This window comes from Rhyacophila brunnea, unplaced genomic scaffold (assembly GCF_057557595.1).
Source record: "Rhyacophila brunnea isolate RB1 unplaced genomic scaffold, BYU_Rbru_1.0 scaffold_13, whole genome shotgun sequence".
Taxonomy (NCBI): Eukaryota; Metazoa; Arthropoda; class Insecta; order Trichoptera; family Rhyacophilidae; genus Rhyacophila; species Rhyacophila brunnea.
In genome coordinates, this window is record NW_028232785.1 from 24,680,771 (window position 1) to 24,700,554 (window position 19,784).

Sequence of the window (19,784 nt, forward strand, 5' to 3'; positions counted from 1 at the left end):
CAAAAATACCTAAAAGTGGACTTAGCTGATTTTGAAATGTAGCCACAAATATTATCTAATGAATAATTAGTCAAAATATTCATAATAAAGGACAAGTAGGTAACAGAATACTTGTATTATTGATTTATTTTGAGGTTAGAAATTATTGAAACACATGCCTGTTTTATTTGTTGGTATTTTATTTTGCTGCTCGCACAAACTCATGATTTTATCCTACCTTGATTGATACATTTTGATTTGATAGAAGACTGATGAAAATGATTAATAACGTAGAAAAAATGTAAAATAGTATGAGCATCGGTTGCAATAGTGCCAACACAGCACGCTTAGTACAGATAGGCGTTGGCACTGGCAAATAGCTGAAAGTATTTTTGAAGTATTTTTCCAGTATTGATGGTATTCATTTTAGTGTGTGTCAAATGACGTTTAGTTATACACACCTATACAGTATTTTTCCATAAATAATATGATCCAATATATACTTAATTCATAGTGACATTTCTAGGAATCTGCTGAAATGGCTAGGAATCTGCAAAAGCTTGTTTTTTCAGACGATAGAGCGTGATATTATAATCTACCAAACTGCATTATTAGGTCAAAACGGTCAATTGTCGACTTAAAAGTTATTAATTGCCAGTACTTATACAATCCATCTAGCTTAAATAATACAACCATGTTCTATATTATATTGTAGGTAGGTAACTACGCAATTATTAATGTGGTTTTTTTTTATATAGTAGGTTAGAAATAATGTTCAAATAATTGTCCGAACCGCTTACATTTTATGTTTTAGTGAAAAATTGCGTACATACCTTTTTATTACTACAATAAAATAAATATCGTACAATAAAATACACAGTTTAATTGTTGTGTTTAGGTACATAATTAAATAATATTTTTAATATTACCTCCTATAATAGTACGGTTGGCAACACAGATATGGCACTGATCTAATTATTATGTGTATGGCATATCGATTTTTTCAACTGCGCATGCGCGAGACTGCAATAATTGCATTACGAGGACGCTTGTGCATCATTACAAATAATGCAAAGGTTAGAATAAGTTACTTAATAAATAAAACATGAACCAAAAAAGTTGATCGAGTGGTCAAAAAAGTTCTCGTAATGAGTTTTTGAGCGGAAGAGATAAAAAAAAATATGAAAACCTACACATTTCCGATGATAAATACAGTACAATAATTTTTGACATCTGCTGCGTACATTCGGTGAAAAAATGACGGCAGTACTGGCTGGCGACAATGCCTATTGCCTCAGATCGACGCCATCTTGAGACAGTTGAGTTGAGTCGGCTTTGTACAGTTACGTGTGACATTTTACTAATTTAATATCCTTATGCCAATGATGCTTATCTGAAGTGGAAGCACACCATTGGTTTGAAGGATTCAAAGAACCCTCAAACATCCCAGACAACTACACTTGAACTACACACACGTGAACCAAGATAAATCAGACAATGGCAGTTCCCTAGGTATTTCAGGTTAGTATTTAAAAAAATAAATCATACTATAAATAATATGACATATTGTAATGTAATGTTGCATTGTAATGTTTGTATTTTATACCCGTAATAAAAAACGGGTACAACCATTGCCGACTCAAGTAGAAAGCCGATGATTCACAACGACTGGTCTTACTTTTTCCGCTCCTCCCGTTGTTGTCAATGGATGACCTGCCATTGCCTGGCATTGTTCTATAGAGTGCTCATACTGACGCGTCTGTCGTGTTCACACAGGGGATGACTTGATTTGGATAGATGAGTTACATGATAAATAATACACTAGCATTAACACACATTCCACAAGTGTATACTGATATTACCAACGGTTTTTGTGTGAATGACTAGTCTGACTGACAGCTGATGAATAACAGGAATGTATATTATATATTAATAACTCTGATAGTTAATAGGTATATTTGATGTGATAATTTTTTATAATTCAAATTGAAACGAGAAAGGGCGAATCAATATGTCAAACAATCTGGGATCTGATCTTGACAACTGAATAATGGACCACTCGTTGCTTGTGCAAAAGTTATGCTCAGCCATTAATCTAAAGATGGCGGTAGTACAACTGAATAGTTCTCCGTCCTCGTGTGCCGGCGTCAGCTGTCGGACGCCATTTCTGAATTCGATTACAGTGTTGCTATCTTTTTGTCATCGAATTATAGTACGCGGTCCAAGAAATTATAGTAGGTCGGTACGCGTTGTCATCTGTAGAAAATGTATAAGTACTTAAGTTTTTTGTTTCTCACAAAAATATAACGGAGAATTCGAGAAATTCCGATGGCCCTTTTTTATTTACTTATTACGAATAAAATAAATTCAATTTTAAATCAATCAATTTTTTTCTCGAATTATAGTAAGTACTGTGCACAAATATTATTCATAGTAGGGAAGTATCCAAATTTTGGTTCATTTGGCATATTTTTAAATGTCGAAATGAAATCGTTAACATGAAAATACATATGGTATTTTGGACGTACTATACTTTTTTAATAGTAAGCGGACCAAAATTATAGTACATGTACTAACATTATAGTTCAGTTGGTAACACTGCGTTGAATATTGTTCAGAAATGGCGTTTGACAGATGGCAGCTCGCGAGCGCGGAGAACTAGTCAGTTGTACTAGAAAACGGTATAAAAACTGTTGACGGACGGTAGGATTAACATAAATATACAAGAACCAACTAACATTTTAAATATTTTGGAAAAAGTATTCCAAATTTATATTACCTAAAAAGATCCAAGTCAAATTTGGTGCAGTACGCGTTTTATTTACTTTCATTGATTTATTATGACTAAAATTCTAATTTTTTTGTTATAAAATACAATCAACTGCAAGGTAACTACCATATTTTATTATGTTATGTCTAGTAAGTGATGTAAGGATCCACAATTTGTTTTAACTGCAGCTTGTACGTACATGAATCGGTTTCACAAAATATGTATTTCTCTTGGTCAAGAACATAATTTCATTTAGTTAAAATGAACTACCTACCTACATAAATTTAAAAAATAAATTAGTAGCCCATAAGCAAGAAGGTTTTTTGATGATTTAAAGTACCTACTAAATCTTTAAATTAAAAATGCAAAAGTTACATACATTTTTTTCTATACTTAACAGTCAGTCCAAGTTGGCCCACCTGTATCTTATTAAAATATATTAGAGACTTTTCAATTGGATCCTTTACGTTTATCTCAATCCATTTAGAATGCCTTTTTACACAAATGCCCGTGTTATTTTGTATTCGCTGCGAATGGGGAACAAGCAATTGCTCTGCCAATCAAGCGAGACGTATGCTTCTAAGATTTTTTTCTTCTTTTTAACCAGCAATACTGACGCTATTCTTTGTGTTTTCGTTAGTTCTCGGGCTATATATGGAATTTACCTGTGGCGATGGGTGGAGGGAGGCTGTTAAGATCCGCCATAAATAGTGCACACTAAATTTTATCAGTCATACGTATTTGTTTTCATTGAACTTAGAATACAATATACAGATGGTGTTGGTTTGTTATTAAAATTCAATTAAATCCTGCTTAAATTCAATTAAAGTTTGCATTTTTCCATTAGATACTTCTCGTAGGTGAAGTATTCGCCTAAAGATATAATTAAAGTCCATGGTTCTTGTCGGTTTAATGGAAGCCAACAGCAAATAAATTTAAAAAATAGCCGATATACTGGATTATTTGTTAGGTTAGGACGGTTAGGTTATCATTCTTGAATTCATGAATTTTGCCAAAATATATGCCCTTATATTATATCGAGCGCGACACCGGTGTCCCGTCTAAAACAAAACGGGCCTTATCGCATCCACTAGAGGAAGTCGGCCACCATCAGAGCGCTCATGGCCTTATCATCTGCTACCCGGACCAACTCAGTGAAGCTTCACTCATGCCGATGTGAAGCCACGAAATGCGGCGTTGTCCTTTGCTATGCTTACCGTTAATCTCTCCCTGGATGACAAGTTTGACAATGCAGTAAGCTCAGTGACGTCCCTAGACAATATGACGCCCCTAGACAGCGCCAAAATGCCACCCCATTTTTATACAGTATTTTTATCACCCTTTCATGACTCCAGTATCTAAGAAATGTGTTGTATGGATACATTTCTAACAAAATATAGAGGTAGGTACCTACCAATAAATCATACAAAATTAAATCTATATATAAAATATTTGGTTGATTTTTCTGACACATTTGGTTTGTACCATTTAGCAATACACAGACTTATTATTTCCACACCATTTTTATTTAGCTATTATTGTAGGTACAACATATTGTAAACAATATATTTTTAGCTATTTCTAATGATACTCCTCGATTTGTCACCCTTAGAGTAACTGCCGCCCCCAAGCGACACTCAATCTGCCTACCTCCACGAGTCGTCACTGAGTATGCTTGTCCTCTCATAATGTGGTAAGTACTGTAGTTTTTAGCTTTTGATACTACGCAGAACTTTTCAGCTATTCCTTTCTAAATTAAATATTTGTCACCCGGTTAGTCCCAGAAATTTAACTCTCCGTGACATCTCTTGGATTGGCGTGTATACTCGCCTACCATAAAATAGAATTGAGAGACACAAAACCATATGCAGTTTCAGACCTATGTTTAACATTTTAGTATAGGAATTTCTTAATTTTGAATTCGAACAAAAACTCATCTTTCAATAGAAAATCATTTTTGCAAAATAACCCAAAAGTGCATTATTGCTTTTCGATATTATCACGGCTAGATATAAATATATTGCATATTATTTTACCAAACATCCGACAATGGACATCACACATCACAGTGAATCTAGAATTGTATTGGAAAACGTTGAATTACTTGCTGCTGACTTCAGATTTTAGGGATCATACTGTTATTAACTTTAAGCTGCATAGTGATTGCCGACTCAAGTAGAAAGCCGATACAATATACTACTTTTTCCGCCCCTCCCGCTGTTGTCTATGAATAAACTTTCATTGCCTGTCATATTTCTAGAGTGCTCATATAAGCTGGCCATATACGTACAGTTTTCGTAACAGGTTGAACATGGCACAGACAATAACTGTTCAATGACTGTACGTTAGTGGGCATACCACAGATTAGTTAAACTACCCCATTTAAATGTGTCGAACTGTCAACAGACGTGCTCATATACCTACAGTTATTGTCTGTGGCAGAGCAAGTGTCAAAAACTATGAAGGGTAGGTTCGTGGAGATAATACACAGGGGTATTGTTTAAATTAGTTTTAGGTAAGGTATACTTCTACGATATTGATACACGAATAATTTTAATCTGAATTTATTATGGTTATAATTGTTTTTATTAGAAACAAATTGACATAAAATACACACCTATGACGTTGGTGAAATAAATCATGATTTCGCTAGTGGATTGTGTATTTTATCGATTCACCGAATTCGTGTAAATATAAAATATAATCTTTTCTTTTGAATAAATTATTCCCTTTAATGGACAGTATTAATTATCTATTTGGTCATATTTTTAGAAAACGATAATATTTATAAAGGTATTGATTTTATATACAATAAATTTAAACATGCCACAAAATTATATTTACATCAATCATCAGTATAATAATTAATTACTATGATATTATTAAAATATAATATACTTAAATTTTATTTAGATTTACCGACATTGTCATTCACAATTAGGTATATAGATTTATGTTGTGAACGTCTTAAATTAATAATTTGTAATATTCAATACATATAATAAATAAAATTTGAGTACTAGGTTATTAGTCTATATTTTCACAATAACTTAATATTTATAATGCTCTCTAAAATTTTAACATTTATATTATATTGTATAAAATAATATGTTTACATAAATAACTATAACTTTGTTTTACTCTCGTAAAAATAAATAAAATATAATATTTGCGATCTCCACGTGCATAATATTATTACATTTTCAATAATAAATGAATTTGTATTTTATAACAAGCAACACCAGCCGCAGTTGTATCGCGCGGTATATTCTACTTTACGTTACCAACATCTAATGTCACCCGATAACTTTCGGTGAGTTGAAATTCCAACAGTTTTACAAAAACACGGGAGTGGGGGTCGCTGGCAGTTTGAACCTGGCACACATCTGGCAAGTCGAAAATTGTCCGTCTATGGGCGTAGCAGATTATCTACCAACTGTAACTGTATGGCCGCCATTACGTATTAACTGGCATGTTCAACCTGTTACGAAAACTGTACGTATATGGCCAGCAATTGAGTCGTCTGTCGTATTCACACAGGGAATGGTTTGATTTGAATAGATAAGTTAAGGCCATACCTTAGTTGAGACACGGTCTAAAAAGATCGTCGCTAGGCGATGCGTGGAATGCGGGTCGCGGGTGCAAATGAAGCATGTCAAACCAAATATAATTTGTCTTATAAATCCAACGTGTGTCCATTTAATGTTCTGTTTATTGTTTTCTCAGTAACAATAATAATACATTCATTGACATGTTTTCTTTTTAAAGTAAATGGGTAACGTTTTAAGTCATCTTTACACGATTTAAGAATTATCACGGCCGTCGCCATCACGAAGCAAAATGACGTATTTCCAGCTCTACATTCTCTCTCCGAATGGGAGCGAGTGCAAAATTTCGTCGCGCCTATGGTTGAAAAATATTTGCCGTTTCACTGATGAATCACCTTAAATGATAAATAATACACTAGCATAAACATATTATATTCTACAAATTTAATGCACAGATCAATGCTACATATTTTTTGGAAATCGATATTACCACCTGTTTTTCTGTGAAGGACTAGTCTATTATTTGTAAACAACACTGATAGTTAATATATTAGATTTTAAAAATTTTTATAATTCAATTTGAAACGAGAAAGGGCGAATAAATATTTCAAGCAATCTGGGATCTGATTTTGACAGCTGAAAAGTGGACCACTCGTTGCTTGTGCACAAAGTTATGCTCAGGCTTTATTAATCTAAAGATGACGCTGACATCATACATGATATGTAACGTTATATGTATACAATTTAATTATGTATTTAATAATTCGTCTGTACAGAAGTATACTTTACTTCGATGTCTTTAATATATACCTTTGTTTCATTGTAGATTTCTACTCAGCGATATTTCAAAATGCGTCCCAATAGAGATGGTAGCCGACAACCCACAACTGATGGAAACCTGGATGGGTGATATAGATTGAGAAAATAACTATAGAAGAACTAAATATATACGAGGGAATCTCGGAAACCAATATTCTGAAAGTGACAACAATCGAATTGAGGAAAGTAATGTCAATTTGTATAAGATCTTTGAATCATCTAGAATTTTAAATACCTACACATAATTTTTCACAAAATATTAATGAAAATCGTCAAACGCAATGCTATTAGCACTTTAATAGTGTTATAATATATAGGAAAATAATCCAGCGATAGAATGTATAGGTGAAAATTGGTTCTGCGTACAAACATTCATATAGCTAAAAACACATAAAATGGCACACCGGTGAGAAACCATATAGTTGCGGGGTGTGATTATATACAAACAAGAAGTTGGACTGGCTAAAGCAATACAAACATGGCGAATACTAGTGAAAATCCTTATAAATGTGGGATTTGTTCTTTCACATGTAGAACGTCTATCAGTCTAATAAGACACAAAATGAGGCATCCTGGTGGAAACCCATATAAATGTGGGGTCTGTCCTTTCACATGTAAAACGTCTATCAGTCTAATAAGACACAGAATGAGACATCCTGGTGAAAACCCATATAAATGTGGGGTCTGTCCTTTCACATGTAGAACGTCTATCAGTCTAATAAGACACAGAATGAGACATCCTGGTGAAAACCCATATAAATGTAGGGTCTGTCCTTTCACTTGTAAAACGTCTATCAGTCTAATAAGACACAGAATGAGACATCCTGGTGAAAACCCATATAAATGTGGGGTCTGTCCTTTCACGTGTAAAACGGCTATCAGTCTTATACAACACAAAATGACGCATGCTGATGAAAAACCATATAAATGCGGGATTTGTTCATTTACATGTAGAACGCTTACTAGTCTAAAACAACACAAAATGATATTTACTAGTGAAAATCTATATTATAAATGTGTTGTATGTTCTTTCACCGGCATAAGAGATAATAATCTAAAACAACGTGCAATAACGCATTCGGGTAAAAAACCATTTAAATGCGATTTATGTTGTTATACATGTAAACAGTCACGAAACCTTAAATCACACAAACTGACACATACTGGTGAAAATTCATTTAAATGCGATGTATGTTCTTTTACATGTGAACAGTCACAAACACTTAAATCGCACAAAACAATACATATTGGTGAATATCCTTTCATATGCGATATATGTACTTTTACATGTAAACATTCACAAGATATTAAATCACTCAAAATTACACAAACTGGCAATAACCTATATAAATGCGACTTTTGTTTATATACGTGTAAGAAGTCAAGTCAGATAAAAGCACACAAAATAACTCATGCTGGTAGAAAAACGTATAAATGCGATTTATGTTTTTTTAGATGCGGTCGGTCACATCGCCTAAAATCACACAAACTGTTACATACGGGTGAAAAACCATATAAATGTGAGGTTTGTTCTTTCACATGTAAAACGCTTACCAGTCTAATACAACATAAAATAACGTATACTGGTGAAAAACTATATACATGTGATGTATGTTCTTTCACCTGCAGAGTTAATCATTTACTAAAACGACACAAAATGACACATACTGGTGAAAAACCATATAAATGCGATAAATGTTCTTATAGCAGCAGGCTTTTAGGAAACCTTAATAATCACAAATTGATACATACTAGTAAACGACCATATAGATGTGAAAGTTGCTCTTATACCTTCAAAAGATCTAATGCTCTAAGACGGCACAAACTGACGCATACTGGTGAAAAACCATTTAAATGTGATGTATGTCCTTTTCGATGCACACTGTTACAATCCCTTAAATTTCATAAGATGACACATACTGGTGAAAAACCATATTTATGTGATAAATGCTCTTTTACTTGCATAAGAGCTTCTACTCTTAAATATCATCAGATAACACATGCTGGTGAAAACCCATATAAATGCGATGTGTGTCCTTTTACATGCAAACAGTCAAGCAACCTTAAAATACACAAAATGAAACATTCTGATGAAAGACCATATAAATGCGATGAGTGTTCTTATACATGCATACGGTCTGATAGCCTTAGATTGCATAAGATGTCACATGCTGGTGAAAAGCCATATAAATGCGATGTGTGTCCTTTTACATGCAAACAGTCAAACAGCCTTAAATCACACAAAATGATACATTTTGTTAAAAAAACATATAAATGCGATGTGTGTTCTTATACATGCATGAGGTCATCTTCCCTTAAAATTCATAAGATGACACATACTGGTGAAAGACCACATAGTTGTGGCAGTTGCTCTTTTACCTGCATAAATGCTCATTCTCTAAAAGACCACAAATTGACACATACTGATGAAAGACCATATAGATGTGAAAGTTGTTCTTATTCCTGCAAAAGACCAAATGATCTAAAACAACACAAACTGTGGCATACTGGTGAAAAATCATTTAAATGTGATGTATGTCCTTTTAGATGCAAACTGTCATCAAACCTTAAATCCAATAAAATGACACATTCTGATGAAAAACCATATAAATGCGATCATTGTTCTTTTACATGCAAACTTTTACAAGGCCTTAAAAAACACAACATGACGCATACTGATGAAAGACCATATAGATGTGAAAGTTGCTCTTATTCCTGCAAAAGACCAGATAATCTAAAACAGCACAAACTGTCGCATACGGGTGAAAAATCATTTAAATGTGATGTATGTCCTTTTAGATGCAAACTGTCATCAAACCTTAAATCCCATAAAACGACACATTCTGGTGAAAAACCATATAAATGCGATCATTGTTCTTTTACATGCAAACTTTTACAAGGCCTTAAAAATCACAACATGACGCATACTGGTGAAAGACCATATAGATGTGAAAGTTGCTCTTATTCCTGCAAAAGACTAGATGCTCTAAAACGGCACAAACTGTTGCATACTGGTGAAAAATCACTTAAATGTGATGTATGTCCTTTTAGATGCAAACTGTCATCGAACCTTAAATCCCATAAAATGACACATTCTGGTGAAAAATCATTTAAATGCGATTATTGTTCTTTTACATGCAAACATTTACAAGACCTTAAAAAACACAACATGACGCATACTGGTGAAAAACCATATAAATGCGATCATTGTTCTTTTACATGCAAACTTTTACAAGGCCTTAAAAAACACAACATGACGCATACTGATGAAAGACCATATAGATGTGAAAGTTGCTCTTATTCCTGCAAAATACCAGGTAATCTAAAACAGCACAAACTGTCGCATACTGGTGAAAAGTCATTTAAATGTGATTTATGTCCTTTTAGATGCAAACAGTCATCGAACCTTAAATCCCATAAAATGACACATTTTGGTGAAAAACCATATAAATGCGATCATTGTTCTTTTACATGCAAACTTTTACAAGGCCTTAAAAAACACAACATGATACATACTGATGAAAGACCATATAGATGTGAAAGTTGCTCTTATTCCTGCAAAAGACCAGATGCTCTAAAACAGCACAAACTGTCGCATACTGCTGAAAAATCATTTAAATGTGATGTATGTCCTTTTAGATGCAAATTTTCATCGAACCTTAAATCCCATAAAATGACACATTCTGGTGAAAAATCATTTAAATGTGATGTATGTCCTTTTAGATGCAAATTATCATCGAACCTTAAATCCCATAAAATGACACATTCTGGTGAAAAACCATATAAATGCGATCATTGTTCTTTTACATGCAAACATTTACAAGGCCTTAAAAAACACAACATGACGCATACTGGTGAAAGACCGTATAAAAGCGATATAATTTTTGTTAGATGCACACGGTCACAAAGCCTAAAATGACACTCAGTCATGAAAAATTTATACATGTGATAATTATTGTTTAACTGTAAGGGTGGCAGGTTATATGAAAGTATGGTGAAGCAGGCTGGTATGGCGAGGCAGGCTGGTAATCAAGTTGCGGCAAAGCTTCCACGTTAACATTCTGTTTTATGGGTACATTATAATGACCAAAGTAAATCCTCAGTGATCCCTTGATTTTTTTTTTATCGCGTCGCTATTTCTCGTAAGTTATCGGCTATTGTTGGCCTGCTTCATTCAGTTGTATGAGAAAGCCGATTTCTTGCCCCTCTTTTTATTTAATATCTCTATGGTTTAACTTGTGTAACAGCGCATAATCTAAGCCAACAGGAAATGTCACATACTGGTGAAAATCATGTAAATACGATATATGTTCTAATACATGCATTTACTATATGCCATAAGGTCAGGAAACCTTAAAATATACAAAATGACACATACTGATGAAAACTATTTAAAATTGATTTGTTTACTTTTACATGCAGGCACACAGACTTAAATTATACAAAATGACACATACTAATGGTAAATGTACCAGTATTTGGTCTTCCACGTACAGGAAAGCATAATAATCTAAAACCACTCAAAATTCAAAAGTCACAAAATCTTAATTCACATAGTTGACCCATAATGTCGAATAACCATTGAAATGTAGAACATGTTTGTAAATGTGCAACGGTCACAAAGCTCTAAAACGCACAAAATGTCACATGAGACACACGCTTCTAGTGAATAAACTCAAACCAGCATATCAGCCATGTTATTGAAACGTTCAAACAATGAATACCAAAAATGTGTTGATCAATCGCTTGAATAGTTATTTCTAAACCGATCTATCAATCTTTTAAGCGAAAAGTGTTCATCCAATATGTGCTAACAGTGCTCACGTATGCATGTAAAATACATCCTCTAATGCAAGAGAAATCAAAAAATACGAATTGCGCAAGATGGAATGGGGAGATGAATATTGGGCATAACGTCACCTTCATAATATTAGCTTGCCTGAATTTTTACCCAAATGTAACTTTAATACTTTTGAAATACGACGTACTATTTCTGACCATATTTTTATATTTGTATTAATTAATATCATTCAGAATGCCCACAATTACTGTCATAACATTAAGTTTAACATACACATAGTCAATATTAGTCATAGCATCTTTTCAATTTTACACATTTATTCATATAAAACCAATCTAGGCTACTATTTGCGGGTGCAGATCTACAAAGTTATAAGTGTTTATTTTGTAGGAACTAAAGTAATAATAAGACATAGTTGAATTAATACCTACTATTTCATTGTTAGGTTTGGTCAAAAATAAACATTAAGAACCTTGTACCAAGTATTAGGCTCGTGTATTGTCTGCAGAACTATGAATCATCCCATGAAGCGCCTAGTTTCAAAAGCCCCTAAAACGGTTTTTGAAAATTTTTGAGTTAGATATGTATTTAAGTGGATATTTTTATTACCTATATGATGTCCAAAGAATGAGCTTGAAACAACGCCAAAAACCGTCAATAAGTATAATCAAAAATTAGTGTTCTTTTCAAAACCCGCTAAAATGGTTGGGTGTGCTTTTCAAATACCCCTAAAATGGAAAGCCAAAATACTCTTTAAAATGTAACGAATTACAAAATAAATACATAAAAGTCACAAATTTAATAGAAATGATTTTTTCTCAAAACTTCCTAAAATCATTTTTCTCAGAACAACATAAAGTCGTTTTAGGGGCTTTTGAAACTAGGCGCTTCTCATCGTGTATTGTATCATTTTTAATCATTTATAATAGTTCTGTCTAATGTAATTTTCTTTGTGTACTATTATTGTTTAATTTTATTATGCCTTTTTTGTCTACCTGTTCTATGGACCATCATCTTTATTATTCTCGTAGGTATCTTATTCCGAATATTGTAATATTTTATAATTGATCTTATGATTAATCTTTAAAATACCATAAAAGAAATCATTAGATAAGGAGTCAAACATAAGTACGTGACGGGATAGATGTCGCCGACCAGATGAAATGGCATATCCCTCGACGAGTGGACCTATGGTCAAATACCTATTATTTTGGTATTTATGTGGCACAAAACGATCATAAAGACGCTCTAAAATCCGCTGGATATATGAACTCATAAAGTTCGCCCGATGTCGGTATTTGACAGCGATGAATCTGGTACCGCGTACCGAGTCAATTCTGTAAATAAAGTGCAGCATGGTATTTTATAAATAGCTTTTAAAAATTGTAAATTCATTTTTACTTAATCGCAAAAAACTTCAAAATATTGTGCTTGAAATTGATGTTCAGTCAATGTTATATTAGGAATAAAATAATACCTATCTATGTGTCGCAATCATTGTACTATTTATCTTAGATACATAGTGTTTAGCATGTTATTCTACGGATTTTACCGTTTTCTTTCTCTCTACTTGTATATTATATTATTTTTCTTTGTTTTATTTATACCTTTCCACATGATGTTACGATGATAAATATGCGACAATGAGTGTTGTAAAGCAATGCATCATTATGATCGGGATTGCCATTAAAATTACTCGTTATTCTGATAGATTCAAATATTCCGCCATTTGCAAATGTTACTCAAAGAGGTGAATTTTATGTTCATTAGGGGACTGTTGACGTGTGTACCTACTACTGATCCTGCCCCCCTCATCCACCACTCAATTTATAAAATTTAAATGTATGTATCACATTATATGTACAAAAAAAAATACATTTAAGAATGTAAAAACTGTGCATACATAAAATGACTTGTGGTTACGCGTGGGCACTTTTTTCAAACATACAATGCCATCAAAACGAAATCACGACTAATGGTTTTTTTGCATCTATTTGTAACCACGGGTCTAATGATCAAAGCGACCCTCGTAGTCCAGTGCGTAAGCTCAAGGCCTTTCAGAGTCATACTACATTTAAGTATGTGGTTTTCTTAAAGCATAGGTGTTTGTGATTGCGCTTAAAATAGTGATTACTAGGGCCCGGATTTGTATGCAACAAAAAACATGATTATATGCATGCACGTAAGCACTTAAAATCAATAAAATATGCACGAAAACCGAAGAAATATGCAGTTAAAAATTGACATTTTTTGCGGGAAACATTGTAAATACCCACTTTACCCAATATTACTGACAAAAAATCGAATAACTAGTTAATAATTTTTCAACATAATACGATATCAGAACAAAAAACACAAACAAAGAATATAAAGTTAATCAATTACAATTTTCAAAATAGTTTTTTCACAAGTACCTACAAACAATTGAATAATAAATGCGATGTAAACCAAACATAACTCAAAAAACAAAAACGACACACTTAACTATTCCTAAATACTATTTTCTGTTTTTTGCCCGAAAAAAAATTACATTATTTTTTTCAATATTATGCTCTGGCATTAAATTTTTCCGCATAGGTATCTGTCAGTATTTTGTTTATATGCGGAAAACTACCTCTCAACGTCCACTTGGGCAAACTTTAAATAATAGTGCCCGAGTTAACTTCACTTTTTTCACTGATAAATCCACAGCTCGGAGATGGCATTAAAAATGCAAGTGCATCTAAACTATCTTCCTTCCTAACTTAGTTATATTTCGATAAAATAATTTAAAAAACTAAAATTATAAATTAAAAAGCTCTAAAATATGCATTTATTCATGAAATATGCACTAATGTCTCAAATATGCATTTATATGCACAACAAAATTTTATTTTTGGATTCTGTGCCTTTCAAAATAGATTTCTGTGCAACTCTCACAGCTGTGCATACACCCTAACAAAACATGCACTAGCATATAAATCCGGGCCCTAGTGATTACATTCCTGTCATTTTAAGTCAAAATCAAATGTCAATAATATATAAAACTGTAAAATCAAGTGTGATAAATGTACTAAATTCTAAAATAGTAAAATGTAAAAATATTTCTTGATTATGATATTTGTATGAAACTAATTGTAACTAAGAACTAATACAAAAGAGACAGAAACGTATAACAAAATTAGAATTCTTTATATCAAAAATAATTTTAAACTCATGTTATAGTGATAAAAGGTTTTGAATTTAGAATGCCAGTACAATAATAATTATTATGTTGTATTGTTGTCAAATTGTAAATAGTTTTGAATTTGGAATGTTGATAAAATTAAATAATTTAGTACTTAGTAATAATTCGGAAATAGCTGTAAAGATTTGTAACGAGGGTGAAAAGGAAGGATTGTTAGATTGTGCCACGCAAAAGAAAGAGACGTTATGAATAACAGGTAGATGCAAGTAATAAAATGTCAAACTACATACTTATTTGAATTTAGAATACTTTTATATAATACATTAGTTATAAGTTAATTGTATTAATAAAAGAGTATGCTTAAAATTTAGAACTCTCTTTTTAAGATATATAATATGTTAGCTTTAAGAATGTTTTGTATTGGCGCCAAAGGCCCTACAGGAATACATGGCGAGTGAAAAAGAGCTGAAAGATAGACGAATGGCAAAAGAAAGACAATAGCGAATGCAATAAACAATTAAGGTATGTTTAGATTTTTACATTATTATACACGCCTTCAGCTAATCTTCCAATGGTTTGTAATTTTAAATATTCATATTATGGGGTTGGTAAATAGGAACGAGGGTAGTGAATTGAAATGAAAATAATCAGATAGGGTTGCGTGTAAAAATGAATTAGGTACCTACCCGTTTTATTCTCCCACATAAATAAATACCGTTGCTATTATGAATTCCATGTTACATCATTGAATGGCTACTTTAATATTTGTACCTATTTTATAATTTTTCAATAAAAAAACAAAAAAAAATTTAACTTGAACCACATTTTATTATCTCATAGGGTTCGAAACATATTCGAAACAAAAAATAAACTCTCCTGAAAAATTTTGTAAATGGCTTATGTCCTACTTTGATACTCCTCGGCTAACCAAATACAGCAGTACGCCAATGCACAATGATGCCAAATGGCATCGCAAACATTTTTCAAAATATTTCTATGTACCTACCTACCTATTTGATATTCAGCATAAAAATTGTAATAAAATCATAAAGTAGGTACATACCTGAATGTACCTATCAGGAAATATTTTTTTTTATGTTCTTGAATGGACTTTCTTCGGCTAAAAAGTATATTTGAAACAGGTGAATTTCAAGTACGTACAACCCTTAGACTATAGATACATCTAGACGCCACCCATTGCATTGCTAAATGAAGCTTCGTGACCATTTTGCTAGTGCTCGCACTAGGCGCTCAGAATTAAAATATAATTTTCTATTTTTTTATTATATACTAGCTGAAGTACCCGGCTTCGCACAGGGTCGCTTCGTGGTTATATTTATCTTAGATATTTGAAAAATAATAAGAGGTAATTATTTTTTTAATATTAAAATATCTGTGTAATACAATATGGCAATATGAAAATAATTCTAATAGGAGTAAAGGTCAAACATAAGAACACTAAATTAAAATCGAATCCAAAATATTAAAACGTTATTAATGTTATTAATATGTAGTAAAAAAAAAATCAAAATTGGATGGAACAAACAAACAACAAACTTTGTATTTTATATAATAATAATTTAGAAACCTTTGCAGGTGTGCGCACACCAACTGACAAAAGTTTCATCGCAATCGGATGATCGGTATAGGAACGCATACGAATAGTAGAAGAAGATGATTTTCTAATTCAGAAATCTTCGTGGGCATGCACATGACAACTCACCAAAGTTTCATTGCAGTCGAATTAATGGAATAGGAACACATACGAATAGAAGAAGAAGAAGATGGTTGTACTAATTCAAAAACCTTTGCGGGCGTGCGCACAACAACTGGTCAAAATTTCATCACAATCGGATGAATGGCATAAGAACGCATACAAATAGAAGAAGAAAAAGATGATCGTACTAATTCAGAAACCTTTGCGGCCAAGGGCACAACACTTGATAGAAATGTCATTGCAATCGGATGAATGGTATAGGAACGCATACGAATAGAAGTAGAAGATGATTTTCTAATTCAGAAATCTTCGTGGGCATGCGCACGACAACTCACCAAAGTTTCATTGCAATCGGATGAATGGTGTAAGTACGCATTCGAATAGAAGACGAAGATGATGGTTGTACTAATTCAGAAACCTTTGCAGGCGTGCGCACGACAACTCACCAAAGTTTCGTTGCAATCGGATGAATGGTATAGGAACGCATACGAATAGAAGAAGAAGAAGATGGTTGTACTAATTCAGAACCTTTCGCGGGCGTGCTCACAACAATTTTTCAAGATTTCATCGCAATCGGATGAATGGTATAAGAACGCATACAAATAGAAGAAGATAGAATAGAAGAAAAAGAAAATAGTTGTATCAATTCAGAAACCTTTGCGGCGTGAGCACAACACTTGATCAAAATTTCATTGCAATCGGATGAATGGTATAGGAACGCATACGAATAGAAGAAGATAGAATAGAAGAAGAAGATGGTTGTACTAATTCAGAAACCTTTGAGGGCTTGCGCACAACAACTGGTCAAAATTTCATCGCAGTTGGATGAATGGTATAAGAACGCATACGAATAGAAGAAGATAGAATAGAAGAAAAAGAAAATGGTTGTATCAATTCAGATTGCGGGCGTAAACACAACACTTGATCAAATTTTCATTGCAATCGGATGAATGGTATAGGAACGCATACGAATAGAAGAAGAAGAAGATGGTTGTACTAATTCAGAACCTTTCGCGGGCGTGCTCACAACAATTGTTCAAGATTTCATCGCAATCGGATGAATGGTATAAGAACGCATACAAATAGAAGAAGATAGAATAGAAGAAAAAGAAAATAGTTGTATCAATTCAGAAACCTTTGCGGCGTGAGCACAACACTTGATCAAAATTTCATTGCAATCGGATGAATGGTATAGGAACGCATACGAATAGAAGAAGATATAATAGAAGAAGAAGATGGTTGTACTAATTCAGAAACCTTCGCGGGTGTTGGCACAATTACTGACGAAAATTTCATTGCAATTGGATGAATGGTATAAGGACCATACGAATAAAAGAAGATAGAATGAAGAAGAAGAAGAAGATGGTTGTAAAATTCAGAAACCTCGCGGGTGTTGGCACAATTACTGACGAAAATTTTATTGCAATCGGATGAATGGAATTAGAACGCATACGAATAGAAGAAGAAGAAGAAGATGGTTGTACTAATTCAAAAACCATTGCGGGTGTTACCACAACAACTGACGAAGTTTCATTGCAATCGGATGAATGGTATAGGGACCATACGAATAAAAGAAGATAGAATGAAGAAAAAGAAGAAGAAGATGATGATTTTTCTAATTTAGAAACCTTCATGGGTGTGCATACAACCACTTGCCAAAATTTCATTGCAATCGGATGAATGGTATAGGAACCATACGAATAAAAGAAAATATAATGAAGAAGAAGAAGAAGATGATGATTTTTCTAATTCAGAAACCTTTATGGATATGCATACAACCACTTACCAAAATTTCATTGCAATCGGATGAATGGTATAGGAACGCATACGGGACAGACACACAGACATACAGACAGACAGACATTCATTTTTATATATTAATATAGCCTATACTCTTTCCGCAAGTGCAAGCAATAAGTTTACAAAGTTTTATCGCAATCGGATGAACGGTATGGCTGCGCATTAAATACGAACAAACAAACACACAAATATTAATTTTTATATATTAGATTGTATTTTTATGCGGTCAAAATGCAACGATTAAGTAAAGATATCCATAATTTAAGTTATTTTAAAGAAACACTAGGTCACTGATAATAAAAAATATAATAATATACGAATAAATTATATCAACTTACCCATGAAACGTAATACCATCTTCTTGCTTATCAGTAAGGTTACCACATTTTAATACAACACACAGAACCATCTTTTCTAATTAATTAACTAAAAATATTTACCACTGACTTTACAAAAAATATCAATTTTAGCAATATGCGCTCGCAGGTTATCGATGCTTAGCTATGCAACAAACTAAGATTTTGCGGCGACACCACAGCAAATCACCTCACACATCTGTAAACCTTTTATCTCACTCTAGCGCGTGTCGCAGAGATTTTAAGGGTGCTGAATACTTTTTCACTCACACTTATTTTTTTTACTTACGTTTTTGTTCAGGCCTTGGTACAATCGCATTCACTTCCGTCAGTTTTGTATTAATTTGGGGACATCTGATAATTAGCTGTAAATAGGTATTACTTACATTTACTTATGCTACATAGTAAAACATTTCGAAAACAAAGTCGTATATAAGGTTAAAAATATTAATTTGCATTAAAATGAGGCGTCTAGTTGCAAAAGCGCCACTGTTTGATTTTGGTCGATATTGAGTTAGCCACTGATCATGAAAGTGTATCAAAAAGCTATCGAATGCAGTCTTAGTTTTTATGCAAAATCAACCCTACATACTATAAAATTACTTTAAAATACGCTGTTTTGTGCAAACTCGCCACTATTTAAGAAATAACTTGCAAAAATGCCACTGTTCAATTTCAACCAATCACAGAACAACTCTGGTATAAAATTTGTATGGCTATGCGGTGTTGTTTTTGTCAGTTTATAGTCATTATGCTGTATTAAAAAGATGAATTTTATTGTGAAAATGGACGTGAATGTGACACCTGTGATGGAAAACCAAGTCAGAA

The 19,784-nt window shown here is 32.9% G+C and overlaps 1 long non-coding RNA gene across 1 annotated transcript; it reads left to right on the top strand.

Moving 5' to 3' along the window:
* The first annotated feature begins 994 nt into the window (after positions 1-994).
* On the top strand, positions 995-10,273 carry LOC147077024 (uncharacterized). The gene is made up of 3 exons (XR_015069405.1): positions 995-1,500; positions 4,362-4,442; positions 7,124-10,273. It is a non-coding gene; the product is annotated as an uncharacterized LOC147077024 (long non-coding RNA).
* The last annotated feature ends 9,511 nt before the right edge of the window (positions 10,274-19,784 follow it).